We start from the raw sequence: 12,620 nt of genomic DNA, 5'->3' as shown, positions 1-12,620 counted from the left end.
CTTCAGAGAAACATGTTTTCACATTTTTTATGCTTTTTTATATACACATAAAAATCCCTTGAAGTCTGCCTCACTGTCTTGTATTCTGCATTTTTAAGTCTGCCAGCTCTGGTGGTTAAATCACAACACTTTGATCTGTAGTCAAACTGAGCCAAGTTGCTTTCTGTTTATTCAAGTTCAAATGGAACAAAATCACCAACTGTGACCTTGCAATTTATAGTCTTTAATGTTTGAAGGAAGAAATTGAGCCTTGTTACGGTGGTAAAATTTAATAAGCGGGTTAACAAACAGCAATCAAAATCATTTTACTCCTGCTGAAATCACAAGTAAGCATCAGGAACTACAATAGTGCAAACCTTTTAGTAGAAGCAAACCAATGTGGGCTGAAATGCTCTTAAACTGAGGACTACCACAGTCACTGCAGGGAAGCTGACTGCGCTGCTTGCCTGATCCCTCGGGTGATCAGTACTGAGTTATGCAACATTAATGCAGCTTAAGCTACTGTATGTCAAACCTGGCAGCTCAAATCACATTTCAGTGTCCACAGATCTGATAAAAGTAAGAAACAAATCCTCATAGAAGATAGAATCTGTCTTTTTTCCTCAAAAAAATCAGATTTCCTGTATTAACTTTAAGTACTTTTTTGCAATTCCCCCGCTGACTCCACTTAAGAGCCGAATGCCATTTCCACATACTCTTTGCTCCCGCTCTATTCCACACGACAGGGAGAAGTATTCAGTGAACAAGCTGAACTCTAAACTTGTGAAACTGTGAAACTGACCCAATGTGACAATAGAGATGATTGAATACGTCTGTATAATCGAGCCTTTTCGGCACTCCCATCAGCAGCGAGAGGGTCCCTGTGTGAGAGGTGATGGAGCAGACGCACTTAAGTTAATTAAGCAGCCTTATCTATGGTCCCTGCGCTCAGTGAAATAAGAGACGTTTGAATTGACGATAGCTACGTAATTACCCTTTATCTCTGCGCGAGGAGGTTAGAAGTTCTTTAATGAACGGCCGTGTTGTTTAAGAGAGAAGTGGAATATAAATGGTGGGTGCTGGCATGTGTTGTGTATGTGCAGGCGTGTGTAATGGGTATGTGTGTTTCGTGTACGTGATGAAATTTTAAACTATATTTATTACTCCGTGGTGTGATTATTGTCCCTCAGCTATCGAATTACATACATCCTCTAAAACATCAATTCAGAGGTCTTATTCAACACTGTATATGCCTCGTGTGCTTTTGGGGACCGATTTGAACTATTCAATCAACACTTCTTTTTTGTAACACAGTCTTTGAATTGAAGTTTATAAACTCAAAGTTATAATTTTTAAATCTCTGCTTCTTTTAATAAAAAAAAGATTAAATAGCGATGAAAGTAACACGGCAGCAATTATGAAAGATATAGCTCCGAGCTATTGTCAGAGTCACAGTCATTATCGGTGCACTGTTTACCAAAATAAGCATGTGAATTGTCCTGTTGCCATTGTTGAGTGAACCTTTGAAAAGTGTGAGTGAATATGCAAAGTTTAGTGTGAGTTATTTTCAGGCCAAAGCACTACCTTTGAGTAACTGCTCTTGTCTTTCTCTCCTCAGCACAAAGTTGTTTACTTAGCAGTGCCCTGCTGTAAATTTCTCTCTTCTTTTTTTTAACATTGAATTATAACTTGTGGAAATAATGAACAGGCAACAGTGGAGCGACTGAAATATCCTGTTTGGAAACATTCCTTCTGGATTACGTCATTAATTTGCTGCTAATGCAACCGCAGTGTAGCACTGTCGTGAGATAAAACTAGTCCTTAATGGGGTACTCTAAAAGCAGAACTTTGCAAACTAGCAATTATTTCACACTTAAAGTGGGTGAAATACAGAAAAACTACATTGGGAAAAATATAGTTTGGTGAAATAAAGTTATTTAGAGAAAGAAAAAGATAAATACAAGGCAAGGAAAAAAAGAGTACTTTTATTGCCTAAATTGTTGGCAGTTTCAGTAGTTAAATACAAAAACAAGTGGCAGTAGCTGATTGTCCCCTGCACAGACTAAAAGCAAAAAGGCCTAAGGTCTACGACCCCCTGGAGACCCACATTTTCCAGTGCTGGAAATATTACTAAAAAAATATGTTACACATTACTCATTAATTTTCTTAAAAGTAATGACTTAATTACCAGAGAAATGGCCAGCAACGCATTTCCTATAATTACCAGTTAACAATAAAAACATAAGGCTACAGTCCCAAACCCACAAACACAACACGAATCCCTGTCCTAATGTGGACACACACAAACTTTCTTCTAGTGTTTACACAAAGCCAACAACACAAAATGAAGAAGAAAACTAGTCTAAAGAGACTTCAAAGTGATCACAACAGTGATTCTACTTTAAAAACCTGAACAGGTAGAAATGGAGGCTACAAGCCTGACTACTTATCCCTGCCTTTGTTACATGTTGAAGTCCAGGGCTGTGGTTTTTAGTTAGCTTTGTGTTAGCATGCTAGATGCTAGCAAAGAGCTAAAGTTATGTTAGCAGGATAATGAGATTGTTTCTGTGTGTGTACTAAATGCATTTACTACTTTAACATCACACTCTTGTCCTTTTGTGCAGTAAAAATAAAAGTAATGTTCATACTTGGAATCTTCACCTTCCAAGTAAAAGCCACAAGGACACTAGTAAGTTGCAACCTCTTCTGCTAGAAAAATACTAGCAACCAAAGCGACTAGGTCACTGTATACGTGTTTGTGACCACGTTCACCTCACGACTGCTATCAGCCTCCAACAACCAACCAGGGAATGCACATTTTTTACCATAGGCTGCAATGGTTGCAAGTGAATAAGCCCTAAAACACCTATCAGATAGAATGAGAAGGAAGTGTCTTGTGGACTGACTATGGATGTGAGAGCATAAAAAAACAGCAGAAACTGTTTCAATTGAGGTTTTAGAAAGAAGTTTCCCTTTTATCTTTTTTAATGGAACAAATTGCCCGAGATTACAAATCACGAAAATGTACGATTAGCAACGAGCTACAGTGAAAAGGGAAGTTTGCTGATAAAAGCACAGCCTGAGGGTTTTGTTTGTTGCATCATTCTTTATGGCTGAGAGAAACAATAAAATGACTACAATAGGAAATAAACAGCAGCAATTACCAAGTCCATTTAGTGCCTAAACCAAACAATAGGAAAGATATATTTGCAGCAGTGAGGGTTTTTGAGATGCTCTGAGAAATCATCTCTGGAATCTGATTAATAAAATAAAACATTTTTTCGGGTTACAGCAGAGGTTCTCACTTTTTTTTCCAGCAATAAGCTGTGTTAGAAAAGATAATTCTTTTCAAAAAGCCCTCTCCAACGTCCCCATCTATTTCCCTAACTGTCTATTTAACTGTCATGGGGGTGGTGGTGTTGCTAGTAGCGCTTGTACCATTCATTCCCACGTCCTCACCTATTAATTTTAACATACAGTCACTTTGGCCTGGCTCTAGTTCAGGAGGTAGAGCACGTTATCTGCTAATCGGAAGGTTGATTGTTTGATCCCTGGCTACTCCAGTCTGCATGCCAAATATCCCAAGTAGCTCTCTGATGCATCCATCGCTGTGTGAATGCGTGGAAATGATAGTTAGAAAGCATTTGCATAGAAAAAGTGGTTGTAAGGCAAGTTGTATAAATAACTTTGAGTGTTCAGATAGCTTACAGCAGCACTACAATACCTAACCATGAAACCAAAACAATCCTTTGGTTTCATTTTGAACTTCAGCTCTTTCCTTGCACTTACAGATTTGTGTTTGCCCACAAAATTGTGTCTTACAGCAGCTGTTGACAGGCAGACTTCAATGTCATTTTCTCTGTATTTAGTCTTCACTGCAGTCGCTGTGGAGATCTATGACGCAGGGAACATTTTGACTGCTCTGGAAGGATACTTTAATAAAAGGGAGGGAGGGGACTCTGTGTGAACTTCATCTGGTCACCGGAGAACTCGAGAAGCTGCTCTGCTGCCTTGAAGCTGAAGGCAAAATGATAAGAGAGCCAGACCCAAACACGTTTGAATAAGAGAAAATGTTTGAGATCAGAGAAGCATGAGCTGAAGTGAAAAAAAAAATGTGTGAGATGGTGGGAAGAAATCACACTGCACTGATGTGTGTGGGGCTTTCTTTAAAATTATTTCTATGACCTTTTTCTTTTAAACTTTATTGCACAGCCACTTTGAGGAGGATTGTAATGAAGGTCGTCTTTAGTACTCACAGGAAAAAAATAGATTTGCGCCCTGATTATTTGTCGACAATGTAATGGTGAGAGAATAATAGCACACACAGAGACTGGCAGTATTTTATTGATTGGTCAGTATGATTCTGGTGGTGTGCTTTCTTGTTGGCAGCCTACCAGCTGGAACTGGGGAAGGCCTGTGCTGGGAAAGAATATATAGATTACTTAGGCAAATTTGGTTATGCCAGTAAAAATAATCACTGTTACTGTTAAGTCTCTTAAGTGCTATACAGAAAGATCTGAGATCAGATATTAGATGTTATAGATGAGTCAAGTGTTTACAAAAGACCTAGGACTTTTGGAGGAAGAAGAAGGCGGCGTTTTTAACCACGTTCAAAGTGTGATTTTAGTAACAAAGTCACTTAAATCACCTCTCTTCCCTATTCTGATGCAATGCGTTCTCACTTCCAAAGCGTAACATTTTAGGCTAGGTGACAGATCGTCAGTATATTACACTTCCGGGCACCCAACACGTCCCTATATCACGAGATTCGAAAAATGAGGAAACATGAGAACCGTTTGGAATGAATCTACACATGTACGTTTATTTTACTTAAATGCTTTGGAAAACACTACTTAACGTCATTAAAGTGGTGGTTAGGGTTAGGGATAAGATTAGGGTTGGGGCTAGAATACGTCTATTACAACAGGACCGTCGTTCTACTGGATTTCATCTACAACTTGGTGTGTAGCACAGGAATGTGGAATAGTGATGTGCGGATCGATACTGAAATATCGATTCCTCCGATACCAATCATTTATGTTCTAGAATCGATTCTCACATTAAAATATCGATATTTTAGTAATTTAGGGTAAATTTGTAGTTTATCATTAACAGGAACACAGTGGAAAGAAACTATTTCATTCGGATTGTCTACAATTGGAAGGAACTACTTCCTCTTCCACCTTTCATAGTCATGTGCGAAATATGGCTGTATAAATGTGGCAGCCCCTTGGCGTGCGCACTCACAACAATGGCTGAGCGTAATTGGAGTTATGTGCGGACGTATTTTACATCCACAAACAGCCGAGACGTGGTTTGCGATACATGTGGCAAGAAAGTGAGGTGTTGTGGCAACACCACAAATTTGTCAAACACCTCAGAGTAAATCATATCACAGAATATGACAAGTGTATGTTAAAGCGAACTGAAGAGGAGGAGTGGACAGGGACAGGTGCTGCTAGGGCGAGACAGACGTCTCTCACGGAGTCCTTTAGTGCTGCAGGCAGGCAAGGTGTTCAAATAGCTCACAACTTCAGGTTTTTTATTTCTATATGATGAACTCTGCATTATTAAGTGATAAGAACAAGTAATCTGATGTCCTGTAATCATTATGAAACTATAATTTGAGGTACAATAAATAAAATACGTTTTTGTACAAAGTATCGGTATCGGATCAGTATCGCCGATACCACCCTGAATATTACTTGGTATCGGATCGGAAAGGAAATCAGTGGTATCGCACATCACTAATGTGGAAGGTCAGGACGTGACAAATCGTCGGTATATTACGGCTTGGGAGTGAGAACGGTCTGTTTGAAGCTCACTATTGGTGGTTCATTTTAAGCATGTCTACATAACTAAATACTCTGAGTTTGCATCAAGGAGCAGTTGAAATGATCCACATGGTCAGAAAGTTTGAGTAACAGAAATTCAGATTGTCCTGTCCTTTTAATATCTGATTACTCCTTTTCATTATTTGCTTGTTTTGAGGATGTGAGACTAATTAGCGTGACACAGTGCTCTAACGATCCTTTTTGGGCTTTGCGTGCTACGTACTCTAAAAAGTATTTTTCCTAGTTCTTAACACAGAACACGGGCGCTACAGTAATGTTTAACATTCTGGATTGTGCGATGAGGCCACACGAGTAAGAAAGACACCTCGTTTGACTTTTGATTCAAGTTCTAATTATCGTTAAATGCCACTCTATTATGTCTCTGGAAACAGAGATATTAAATATGTATGCAACTGCTCCAGGTCTAAGAGAAGGAATGGTGATTAGAGAAGGGATAAAGAGAAAGGACTGAAAACAGACTTGCGGGAAGAGTAGGACCGGGGATTAAAACGAGGAAGAGGGGAGAAAGAGGCTTTGATCAGCGGGAGAAGGTGGAATAAAGTCACCTCTGTTCCATTACCACTCTTGCTGTGAAAGTGCACGAGCGGTGTACATATCCACAGGGCTTTTGTCACAACCTGAAAGGCCTGAGTGGCACACACACACGCGCTAAATCTGCTTTTGTTAAAAGACACGTTCATACAGGCTACTTTATGACGAGCCTGGGCTCTTTGGACACATTTGGGATAATCAGCTGCGTGCCTGTGTGCGTGTCGGGAGTGGACTGCGCTCTGCGATTGATCATCTCCTCTCTCAGATCATTAAAGAGTTTTTTTAAACTAATTTCAATCATTATATAATTTAACTGTCTTTTGGCTGAAGTGTTTTATCCCGCTCTATCTCACAAACATTTGTGACCGCGTTTCAGGCTGAAGTTTAAAATTAAAAGAGCTGTATGCCTCTCAACAGAGATCAATAATCCCCACCCACAGTCCATATCCTCAGGTTGTCTATAATTTGCTTTCTTTTCTCCCCTGCTATCTTTGTGAAACAGCCTTTTTCCCCAGCCTCTGAAATTATCAGCTGCTCGGCTGCTATATTTGCTTTTAACACGTCACCTTAACGACAGCTACATCATTTAATGTGTTGGCCTCTCACACTTTGAATCTACACGACAACTTCGAAATCTGACAGAAGCCACGTTTATAGGAGCGCAAGACCTCTTAGTGTGGTGCAAAACATTTCAGCAGCACAATACAAAATGGGCATGAACCTGAAACGACTTCTGCAAAAACACCAAAAAGGGTTGGATAGTAAGTACCAAAGATGGAAGTTAATTAGTTGTATATTTGCCAAACGAAATCCTTTGTTGTAATCCCCCATCAGGTCTTCTCTCATGAAACTAGAGAAAGAAAAGTCTGCATAAAGCAGTTTACAGACTTCTGCTGTGCACCTTATTTGTGTCTGTGCTACCACGCAATTATACTACATGGGCATTGGAAGGAGTGATATTGGCTGTTTCTGAATGTCTCCGGTTCTGGTGAAGTTTAGTAAGCGTGAAATCACTGCTAACCTTTTTTTATTTTATTTTAGGTAAGTCACAAAGACATGAAAAAAGGTTTCATGATTTTGATTTCTCTCTCTTTCTGTATTATTTTGACTTCTGACACCAAATGTGGAACATAAGTTTTGCAGGGCACATCCATAAAGTGTAGGCAACGAGGCGAATCTTTGCAAAAAAACTCACAAGCTTGGATGCTTCAAAAGCCTGTGGATTCTCTGGAAGCCACCAAACCAAAACAGAGGTTACTGATGCCATTTGATGGCACCTGGAAATGTATGATTAAGCTTGACAAAAAAGGGGGGTGCTTGGAGAAAAGAGAGAGATATTGTATGCCTTAATGATAAGTTGTGAAAATGAGTTTATGTAAGTTGAGTTATCAGCCGTACTCCTGTTGCTGTTCCTGCTGGCTGCTAGAAGAGAGTATTTGTGGGTTTTTAGCGCGGGTATTCACACGATTAGCACAAGGTGAAACTTCACTTTGCATTTAGTGTGAATCATTACACTTGAGTACTTGAGTTAGTTGGACTTCCAGCCTCTGTTCTATTTCCTGGCTTTTTATTAAAACTGGTTATGGACAAATCAAGTGTGTGATCATGTATAAGTTGTATAGTTTTAATGTTTTATTTGGGAACAGAATGGTGTGTATGTGTAAGTTTGGTGATGGAGTTTTTATTATGAATGAATGATGCATTTTTATGAATTATTATGTCTATTTTTATGCTTAAGGACAACAGATGGAAATTAGCCCTTGGCTATAATCTGGTATGTTTACATTCATGTAATTTTTTTTTTTTACATTTATGTTCATTAACATGCACTGTCCTAAATAAATAAATAAATTACCACACTTGTGTTCAATTAGGTAATCATTCTGCTATATATGGCTCCTGCTTTGCACTCCCCAACTGCCAGATTGTCTTTGTAAATGAAGTTGTAAACTGTCTAGCCATTCTCTTGTGTTTTCCGAGTTTTTTCCTGTTCATTGTTTTCTTTGTTCCTCGTGCATTCTTAGTTAATGTTGTACTTTCTCCTGTTTGAAATTTCTCGCCTACCCCTGCCCATTAACGTCCTCTTTTTATGACTGGTTTAAAGTCTAAAATTGGAATTTTACTATGCCTCTGGGAATCCTTGCACAAGTTACTCTGAGAAATATAAACCACAAAGTAGGCCAGTCACAAACATGGATTATGAACATTGTTGTTTTTTAAATGTGTTGCAGAAGTAACTTGACTGACCTGACTTACAGTATGGAGATGCTTTAATCAGATGAAAGCTGACACTCAAAAACTGCAACACAGGTAACAAAAATGGGACTCTTGTTGATCCCTAAACCTTTATAAAGTGGCTTCTTCATGTGTGTTGAGCTATAATGGGGTCAGTTCAATTCCTGTAATGGACTCCACTGTTACTGCTGCTGGTGTGAATCACAATTAGGTATTTTTTCCTCACACTGACCCCCAGCATGAGCCCATTCCACCCCACTAGAACAAGCTGTTCAAAGGTTAACTTTATGCTCTAAGTGTTTTCAAACCACTTTTTTCTGTCCTCCTTTTTTTCTTTTCTTCTTTTCCACAAGACAAAAAGGATGAAAGACTGTCAGATGTGAGTGGGGGAAAGCTATCAGCTAAAAAGTCACATCTTTTTCTCCACATTTTTCTGTGATACTGTCTCCCTGCAGCCACAAATGAGCAAGCGAGTGTAGATACACGTGCAGGAGCTGCACAAGCAGGAAAAAAGACAGGAAACCTGCTAAATAATAGCTAAGAAATTCCTGCTCACACTTGCTAAATCCCCTGTCCATAACTGGCCTGTGTGGGTCTTAAAAGTACTGAGGTTTCATTTCTCATGGCTCCTGGGTTACCCTGACTCGTCACAAACCACGATTCTCAGCTTTCTTTTCGTGGTGTCTTTGGTTGAACTTGCATGTCTGATTCATCCATGTTTAATTCAATATTCTGTAATATAAACTAATAGATATAAACAGATACTATTAAAAACTTTTTTTATTACACTAATGCATTTTGTATTACAAAATTCTCATTCTAAATATCTATATTAGCTATTATTTAATTAAATGAAATAAATGCGTACTGATTTGTATTACCTCACATTTCCGAAGAGGAAATCTGACATTCATATAAGCTTTTGTTAAAACATGAGAGTCTAAAGTTTTTACAGAGGAACTCTATAGAGATATTTTTATAATCATGAAATTCTTTAAACAGCCAGAAAAATTGCACATCTCCATGATTTAAGGGATAAAGTGTTTTATAAACTAGGTTATGAATGATGTATGAACAAATCCCTGAAATCCCTCAAAAGCTTCAGTATATAAACTGGAATAAACTGCGGATTTTGGTGTAGGGCAGATTTCTGGCTCAGAGAGACTGAGAGTGATATTATTTTGGGAAAACAGCATTCAAAGATTGTTAAAACTGAACACAGTTATATTTTTGTAGTACATCTCTTCTGTCACAGTAGAGTAAAAATAAGGTGGCAACCTTCTAGCAACCAGGAAAAGTCAGTCCCTGCAGGGTGATTTTTGCAAACAGTTGTGGCAACTACTTTTAGGTTACTTGCTGGGGCACAACGTGTCTCCAGCTTCTCCCGGTCTGACTTGCACTGCACTGAAAAATGAAACAGTGATATCAAGCGAAAGCTGTGAGTGTGTAGTGTAGGACAATCAAATGCCTTCACCTCACTAAACGTCACTGAACCCAGCTTACTGGCAGAAACTTCTATATGCCACCACTAGGGGTGCAACGATACACAAAATTCACGGTTCGGTTCGGTTCGATACTTTGGTGTCACGGTTCGATATTTTTTCGATACAAAAAAAATGTTCATGCCTTTTTAATTTGTCATTTATTAAAATTATAAATATATATTTTAACTCAAAAGTACAGTTTTTAAATTTAACCCTAACCCTTGTGCGTGTTTTTTATTTTGACAGCGAATGCGCACCTGCGGACCACTTATGTGCAGCCCTGGTTATTTAGCTCATCATATTGCAGCCACAGAAATTCTTTTGTCCATGAAACCATAAAGCTGCACTTTCTTTTTGCCTTATAGTCTGATTTGTCATAACTTCTCCGTTTTGTGGTAAGCTTTTCTTTGGCTGTCACTTCTTCACCCTGACCTGTCTTATTTGGCTCAGCAGAACTGAAATGCTTTTACACGCTCACTCACATAAGCTCAGCGATTCTCTGCGCGATCAACCTCTCACATGTTTAAGCTGCTGCGGGAGATTTCACTTGTCATGTTTGCATAGTAAGCTAACGATTAATAAGACGATGTCAGAGGAACTTGGTGCACAAATTATCATCACTCACAGATCAGTGCTGTCGCTCTCTATACACAGTTCGCACGATTGCAAAGTGAAAGCAAAAAAACAAGCGCAAATTCAAACGCGACTTCAATATGTCACATATTGACAGTGGCTCACCGATGCCAATGACATAATTACCCAGCTACATTTCTGAAAGAATGCAAAAGCATTGACATATATTTTTCCTACAATAGCCCGACGGGCAGGGAAGAGATAGATTTTGGTAGCCCGACTGAAAAAATCGCTAGCTTCGGGACGTCGGGCTAGCGATATTGCAAGCCCTGTATCTGATTGAGGAATCACTCATCTTTGGAAAAGAGAGTTTATTACAGAGAAATGTCTCTTTCCAAAATAAAAGCTATACTATCCGCTTCTTCTGGGCTATATTCTCAGCAGCATAAGGAGAATCATGTGCTAACAGCTGTCTAAATGACTCGGCTAAAGTTAGTAGCATGCTTGCTTTTTTTTGTCTGCTTCCACTTGTCTTTGCACTAGGATGATGTCGGTGTAAATGTGCAGTCATATTCGTTGTGTTCCCACTAGTGCTTTCAGGTTAATCTCGTTGAAATGACCTTAACGCCACAACACGGCAAATCTCCGTTAACGAGCTACCGCCGATCGCTCCGTGCATGGGGCTAGACGGCAAACACGTTAACGAGCTAACTACGCTAACACACTAGTTCACACCAATGTAATTGAGCATTGCATGGCACATCCAACATACTGTTTTACTTTAGTCCATGACTCGCTTACCTTCAGGGTCATACGTCACATGAAAACCAAAATAATTCCAAACGCCAGATCTGAATGAGGTTCAATTTGCCTGTTGCAAGGAGAGCTTAACTTCTGTCTCGCTAGCTTGCCCTGCGCTCTTCCTTCTGACTATGCTGTCTGTGTTGAGCGCTGTGGATCTGCGCTCGACAGTGCAGCCTAGGCGGAGTAGTCGAACGCAGATTCACTGAGCGCTCAACACAGACAGCATCGTCAGAAGGAAAATTGATAAAATAAATTACAAATGTTGTATTGTTCGATACATATGCGTACCGAACCGAAAGCACTGTATCGAACGGTTCAATATCGATACGAATATCGTTGCACCCCTAGCCACCACATCCACAGCACCACCAATCAGAAGTGGTTACGTCCCATTTATCACTTTGTTTAAGTTGTTATCACAATGTACTTGCTGCCTTAATTATTAATTAATGTATTTATTTTTGATCCCTTATATAATTTTATAGTTTTCTTAATTATTTTGAGCCTGGTGTATGATGTCGTTATTCTATAATATGTCTGGTTTATTGTTTACTGATTGTTCTGTCGCTGTTTAGCAATAAAGCGTGCTGTCATTTCATGTGATGCAATGAAAACACTGATCGGGTTGTTCGGTGTTTCATTTTGCGTTCTGCTTTAATCTTTTTTAATTGTTCCAGTTTCATCCTTAATGATTTTGTAACAATTTCCTAAAAGAAATGGACCGCACGAGGACTTACTGCTAAAGACAACCAGTTTATATAAATAAGACATTTCATTCACTGAGAACCTTTTTTTATTGCAATTAAAATGAACTTCCTGAACCAAACCATAGGAGTCTCATAAAAACCAACAAAAACAAAAAATGTCCGACAGACTTAAGAGGTTTTTGCGTCTGAACCCTTCACATATTTAGATCACACAGTGACATCAGGGAGGCATTTGAGCCGTCCAGAATTTACTCTGCAGCAGCCCTGCAACCCCAAACATACAGTCAGAGTCATAAAGATCTGGAATTTGAGCTACGAGAAGAAGAAGTAGGCCCACAGCAGATGGTACGGCCCCACAGAGCCCCGATGCCACCGATGCCAGCGTCATGGATTCAGACTGGGATTACATGAGGACACAGAAGCAACTGAGACAAGCTAAAACCACAGAGCAA

This window comes from Simochromis diagramma, unplaced genomic scaffold, assembly GCF_900408965.1.
Source record: "Simochromis diagramma unplaced genomic scaffold, fSimDia1.1 OVJJ01000302.1, whole genome shotgun sequence".
NCBI classification, from domain to species: domain Eukaryota; kingdom Metazoa; phylum Chordata; class Actinopteri; order Cichliformes; family Cichlidae; genus Simochromis; species Simochromis diagramma.
Note: the sequence above shows the minus strand (reverse complement) of the source record.